Raw genomic sequence first — 7,462 nt, 5'->3', positions numbered from 1 at the left:
CCTTTTAAAGATTTTTTTGTGATTTTAAAAAATGTTTGCAAATTTCAAACAATATTCATCTTTTTATAAAGTATTTCATAATTTCACAAAATTTTCAATTTGAAGTTCTTTTTTAAATTAAAAAATATAGAGGATTTTCAAAATATGTTCTTGTTTCTAAAAATTGATCATTATTTCAAAAATGCTCACAGTTTTCAAATATTTCTCAAACTATTTTTTTACATATTTCTTGAAATAAATTGGTAATTCAATAATATATTAAGTTTTCTATAAAAAATCACAATTTTTAGAACATGATCAAGTTTTTACAAAAATATTCGAAATTTCTAGAGCTTATTGTTTTCATAAATTCCGAAAAGTTATGTGAATTAGAGAAAATATTCTTTCTTTCTGAAAAATATTCAGAATGATAAAATTGTTCCTGTTTTGAAATTTTCTAAATAATAGAAAATGATGGTGATTTCAAAAAATGGTCGTGTTTTCAAAAAATTGTTAAGAATTTCTAAAATGTCCTCATTAATAAGTGTGTCCTCTAAATAAGAATGGTTTTATTCTTAAGAAAATATTTGAGATTTTCAGAAAATATTTCTGTCAAAAAGCCTCCAGTTTTGGCGAAGATAATATGAGCGCAGTGACGTAGGGTATCGGATCAAGAGTTAATTATATTGTTGTCATGTGATTTTCTAGCGGTTCAGATTTCTGAATCAGACTTTTTGGAACCTTATGTCAGATTAGTCTAAAAGTTGTCATTGAATATTTGGAAGATTAGAACATGAGAAATTGTGATTGGTTGATCTTCTCTTTTTCTAGAATCCATGATACATGTTTTTGATAGCCAATATGTCTCAGGGTTCCTTTTTATTCGAAAAAAACACAATCTTTCAATATTTTGGAACTTAGACTAATTATGAAACAACTACCACGTTTGGTTTCTACTTCTGACACGTCTTCAAAGAGTAAAGTGTGAATATCTATGAATAAGCTCCAGAGATTCCGAAACACCGGAGAAATTTCAACTACGCAGTATTCAATATGTGAATATGGTGCATATACACATTCCCTGGTATTTATCGAAATGGCAGCCTCCAAATCCTCTAAGCAAAGATTGGCACGCCGGCACTCCTTCATTCGTTCTATCTAAATGTGCAGAGGAAACAAGAGAAACTGTCCGGGTTGAGAGACTGAAGAGTGCAGAAATAGAAATGACACGAGACCTTGTAACACAGCCAGTAACAACCCACCGGAAAAGCTGCAGCCATGCGCACCGCACCATCGAGCACTAGCGGGAGAAGCACCACGTTTGCTGATTCAGACTGCAGTCATGGAGCCATGTGGTCTCACAACGCCGACGTGCCTAGCGCGCCGATGAGCAGGTTAACCAGTTTAACTTTAACTGCTCTGCATGCCATGCTCAGAACGAAACCGCGCTGCCTGCGCCGGCGACGGACAAGGACGGGGACGAGCTCTGTACGCGGCGCCGCCGCAGGCCTCCACAGGTTATGTCTGTACCCGGTGACGATGTGGTGGACGGCGGCGTAGGTGCCACCACCGGCACGGCCGTCGCACGGGTGGCGGCCTTCTCCGTCCATGTGCTGATCTTCCCTGATGCTCGGCGTCGGCGATGGATTGATGAGGGCGCGCGCGAACCGTATGGCTCTCTGTTATTCAGTGCTGTGTTGTTGGCGTCCATCGGCTTTGGTCCTTTGGGTTAGTTGGACAGAGTTAAAAGGCCGTGGCCTAGTTTGGTGCGGAGAAAGCCCACCGTGTTGCTGCTCTTCTGTGTTGGGCTGCCTTACAAAGGAATAAAATTCCCTAAAAAAGTACTGGGAAGGCTGCGAGTTCGAAAAAAAAATGTGCGGTGAGCGTGGATCGAACACGCGACCTTCAGATCTTCAGTCTGACGCTCTCCCAACTGAGCTATCCCCGCTGATGTGTCCAAATGAGTACTTAAAATTATTTGTTCATCAGTACAGAAGGTATCAAACTCCATTGTACACTGTTTTCCTTTTTCTTTTAAACACTATACGCTACATAAATTCTTTATTGAGAAAAGTTGCTTCTACCCCTAAATCCATTATTGGGCACTAGCAAAAGAGCCCGTGCGTTGCAACGGAAAAGAAAATAACACACGTTCTAAACGCAATATATCTTCACATGGCATCACATTTGTGTTGCCGACGATGGCTTTAGTTCTCACATAACGAAAACGTGTTTGAATATACAGTCACTCAGAATAAGATAAGAAATATGTTGTTTCTCCCCACGAGGTTTTCCAAAGATGTGCATGTGTTGTTAACCATGTTTTTTCCTCTTAATTTGGTTTTAATTTAATGAATGTTTATTGCAACTCGTATCATCGCCGAAAAGAGAAAAAAAAGGACCGTGCACTACAGATTAAGTTTGCACCAAAAATAATATTTAAGAAGTATTTAACAGCTAAAGTTAACATCCTATTTAGATTCTATACATTTTTTTAATCAAATTTCATATATAACATGTTAAAATCGGAGTTACGGTTTAAAAGATATGGATAATTTTGTTTTAGATAAAATGTGGATTGATTAACTGAAAAGTTAGTTTTTTTTGTTAAAATCCGGACTGCGGGTTGATTAACTGAAACATCACGGGGTTTTCAGAAAAATGCAAAAAAAACGATTCGTTTTCTGACTTAAATCCGGACTGTGGGTTGATTACCTGAAACATCAGGGGGGGTTCGGAGAAAAGCAAAAAAAAAAAGATTCGTTTTGTGACTTAAATCTGAACTGCGGGTTGATTTCAGAAAACGTCGGTTTTTTTTTTGCAAAAACGTCATGACGGACGGCAGAAGCGCTGCGCGCTTTATTATTAGGGAGAGATAGATATAAGTTCTCAATTTTGAGAAAAGTTGGGCATGCCACGACTTATTCACCCATAACATAGCGGAATCAGTGGTTGTGAAGGAAAATAACAGCTCACACAACGGAAAGACAACTAGACACAACATGATAAGTAAATTTTGAAATTACTTTCAAAATCATACTACCATCTTCTGCCTTCAATAGTATCTAGGCAGGGAACAAATGATTAAAAATTGCACTAAACAAACAATAAATTAATGAAAAAAATATACTTCACACCTAGCACCACGGAAATAGATTGGAAAGAGTAAGGAGTGTTACTAGATCAACAAAAAGAATCACATCATTAAGATTGCAAAAAGAAAATGGCACACCCTTGCCTAACACTCACTGTACACCTTGCAAAAACTATGAGAGTCACGTCCACCTTCAATGTGCATCCTACTTTCAAGAACACAGTTGCGACGCCAAGGGCCGCCAATGGCACGTGAGGATGGAGGTTGGAGGGGATGGAGGGGGTGGCTAGTTTGGATTCAAGATCTGAGGATATGGAGGGTGTCGAGGAACAGATGGAGAGAATGACCTTATTTGAGAAGGAAAGGACAGATAGGGCAGTGGATGACCAGGAGGAGGAAGGAGGAACAATGCCGGAGGGGGCACTGGTAGGGAAAGTACATCATCATAGGGTTTTGCTTGTGAACACTATTATGGAAGCCCTTTAATGTGCTTGGGCGACCCAAAGGGGTTGATCTTTGATTCAGTATGTGAGTAAAAATTTGTTGCATTCTCCGATAGCAAGAGAGGTCGGGATAGAATTTGGGAAGGGGCGTTATGGTTGGATGGGAAACACGTTGTTGTAATGGAAATAATTTACAATCGGTCTAGGCCATCATACTGATAGTTTCAGAAGCTGCAAATATGGGCGCATGTGATCAATTTTCCCATCAATATCAGGCAACATCCTTGCCATGGTCGAAGGAAATTTCAGACATGATAAGGAGGTGGTCAAGGTGGATATTAATGCAAAGGGATTTGTGTTTTGGGAGTCGATGTGGGCAAGGTAATGTGAAAGAACCGTTGATGCAATGGGAGCAACTGGAATTGTCTCGCACAAAGGAGAGATATTTGATGATATTCAACATTATAACTTTTTTTTATGTGGAATATTAATTGGGACATGCTCATTTGTAATGTCCTACTCATATGGAGTGGGATGGTCGCGGTCGCCTTCGGTTCATGGAAAAATCAAGGTGACCTGGAATTAGGCGTGGCTCGGGTAACAACCAGAGGAGTCGGGGAGAGCCTTTCGATGCATATAGCTACATTGAAGGTGGTGTGGGTGGGAAGGTAGAGGATGTGAAATAGGCTACACCGCTAATCCAGTCGAAGCGTGGGGTGGTTGGGACGTTGTGAATAACTTCAATACCGGGGGTGGGCTAGCTGGCCGAGGAGGCATTGAAAATAGAGGACGACGAAGGAACAACAACAAACTACACGAGTGAGTGGATATGAATGCAGAAGGAGGTGTTGGCACTTCCCAACTCATGCTAGTGGGCAAGGTCTGTCTAAACGAGAAAAGGAACAATGAATATGATTTGACTAGTGAGAGGGGAGATCATAAGGACTCGAAAAAAGGGTCATGCAGAAAATAGTTAATCTGTTCTTAATGCGGAGCAACCCTCCTCAGAGCAATGAATTCCTTGGTTTGGAACCTTCATGGTCTTGGGAACCTCGGGAGAAATTGAGAAATTTGAAACATAATGAGGCGATAAGCCCCCGCCCTGGTCTTTGTGTGTGAGACGAAGATCGTGGGTAATGGACTTGCATATTTGAGAGCTAGTTTGGGTTTTAGTGGATGTGTGCATGTAAGCAATGATGGCTAATTGGTGGTTTAGCCTTATTATGAACACAAGAGTTTGATGTTACCCTAAACAATGTTTCTCGTCAACATATTGATGTAAATATCCACAATATTGGAACTAACAGGAAAAGTCGACAGTTTATTGGATTTTACACCAAAGCATGTTAGAGTAAAAGGAAAGAAAATTGGTATTTATTGAGGTGGCTAAGGGCCTAGAGTGATTGTTAGAGCATATTTCTCTATGTGTGGTTTTGGTAATTGATGACAATTCATATGGACTAATGGTTGTTTTGAGTTTTACTTCAAGGATTTGTTCATAGGCATTTCTTTAAGTCCATTTGTTGGTTTCAAGTAGTTTATGTGATGATCAATGTGTATTCAGGAATTTATCCAAAGATTGGTCATGTGAGAGTTGACTTATTGCAAGCATGTTTTGAAGAAGAAGATACAAGGTTGATCAAGACTAAGGTAAATAGTGATTCAAGTTGATCAACACACAAAGCTTAGAAGATATACCAAGTGGGATTAGGTGATCTCATGGTATGGTAAGTATTGTCCATTACGCTCCGTATATTAACCCATGATCTTTGAGAGTGTTCTTTGTGGGGTTAGATATATTTCTATGGACATGCATCAAAAGGAAGATCTCATACAACCCATGAAGGATGACATTAAGTAGTGACGTGAATGTGAATCACACCTAGTATGAAAAACAAATATAACTGGACCATTTTACTCGACATTGGGAGGGGGGGCATAGATGTGTACGTGAGGACCTCACCACATCAAAAATGACTAGCGACCATCGTCGACAAAAGGGGATCGAGAACAGAGGCAACGACTTCTAAGGGGAACGAGTGGAGTGGGCGAGTGGGGCGAGTGGGGCCATGACCCCTTTGGTTTTGTGTGAACCACCCGACACAATGTTGGGCCAGGCCAAATAGGCTAGTGCCAAAGTACTAAAATATCAAAATAAGTTTTCTTACTTCAATAACTAAAAGTCTCCAAAATCATTATAAAGGTTTAAAATAATAAATGATCCAAACAAATAATTTAGGTTTAATAAATAAATGTTTCAAAAATAAAAATGTCTCAAAATACTAAAAAAATCAAAATAAATATTCTTACTTTGATAATTACAAGTCTCAAAATTGTTATAAAGGTTCAAAATAATAATTTATTCATTTATATTTTAATAAATAAATGTTCCAAATTTTTAAAGTCTCAAAATACTAAAAAATCAAAATATATATTCTTACTTTGATAACTAAAAGTCTCAAAATCATTATAAAGGTTCAAAATAATAATGGTTTCAAATTAAATATTTGTACTTTAAAAAATATATATTTCAAAAAATAAAAAGTCTTAGAATACTAAAAAATAAGTAAATATTCTTACTTTGATAACTAAAAGTCTCAAATATCATTTAAAAGGCTCAAAAAATAGTAGATTAAAAATAATTATTTTTAATTTAATAAATAAATGTTTGAAAAAATGACTCAAAATGAATATTCTTACTTTAATTAATACCAAAAGTCTCAAAAGATAAAATTAAATCTAAAAATAACTAAAGACTACTGTATAGGCAAAACAAGGGAGACGATTTTTTGTGGAGAAAGGAAACAAGTGTTGCCGCGCGTGCGTGCGCGCGCACACACACACAAATTTTTGTACCACCCGATGATAGTTAACACTACTTGAATTTTATACGTTGTATGTATTATCTATCGAATTGGAGAATATATAGTCATAATATGTACTCCCTACTTCCCAAAATAAATGTCGCTGTTTTAGTATAAAATTTATACTAATTTAGCACTAAATTTACGTCACTAAGTTTGGACACAGGGAGTAGTCCATAAAAATATTATTTTTATTAATATGTCCGTATTTTGAGTATGCTCCTTTTTACTATGTATATATATCATGTAGCTCACTTTAAAATATCTTATATATTGTATATCAGTATATTTACAATGATAAAGTATTATATATATATAAACTACCACATGATAGTATATGAGACATGTGAGGTAACTAACACTAGTGTTAAAATATATTTTTTTCCTATATATATATGTGCAAAACTTAGTGTTGGCATTCAAATTTTATGCACGTAAGTAATAGACTAATTATATACTGCGTTCATCCACATCCGACGCCATTATCTACCAACTCCCAGTATAGTTGGGCCCATCAATTTGTGACGTGTTAGAAAACATCCACGCCAACACTATCCATATAAAGTCGTCGTGTTAAATATGGCAACGACATCACTATTTGAAAACACATAGTACTTGTGTTGACTAAAAATGTGACGCCACCAACTAATGTTGTGGTTAGCCATTTCTCTATTAGTGTTGGCCTTGAAGGTGATCATCGTACCTTTACAAACTTTTCATAGCACACCACACGCAAGTAACTTTCTGGGCCTTGACTCCTACCCTGAGGAATCCCAAATCTACGAGAGTAACAAGTGCTGGTGATGAAAAAGGAAGGGAATCACGAATTGGTTGGGTGGAAACATTGATTGCATGAACATCACTCAACCCTCAAAGTTTGGTGGAGTTTGACCAGAGGGACCACGAGTATTCAAGTGCTTGAGGTGTTATGAATGAAGAAGCAACTAAAATAAAATGTTAGGGCTGAAAGTGGAAGAAGGGTTGGTTTTATACCCCTATCCTTCGCAAGTGATCGCTGCCACCTTGGGAGCCTCGTGTGCACGGGTTAAAGACGAGGATGAGAGGCCCCGCGTGCACGAGGT

General features: G+C 37.7%; 1 non-coding gene across 1 annotated transcript; it reads right to left on the bottom strand.

Annotated features, from left to right (window-relative positions):
• Window positions 1-1,854: 1,854 nt before the first annotated feature.
• On the bottom strand, window positions 1,855-1,927 carry TRNAF-GAA. The gene has a single exon. It is a non-coding gene; the product is annotated as a tRNA-Phe (tRNA).
• Between the last annotated feature and the right edge of the window lie 5,535 nt (window positions 1,928-7,462).

The sequence above is a fragment of the Hordeum vulgare genome, chromosome 4H, assembly GCF_904849725.1.
Source record: "Hordeum vulgare subsp. vulgare chromosome 4H, MorexV3_pseudomolecules_assembly, whole genome shotgun sequence".
NCBI classification, from domain to species: Eukaryota; Viridiplantae; Streptophyta; class Magnoliopsida; order Poales; family Poaceae; genus Hordeum; species Hordeum vulgare.
The sequence above is the reverse complement of the archived record's forward strand: the minus strand, read 5'-3'. Positions and strand labels throughout refer to the sequence as shown.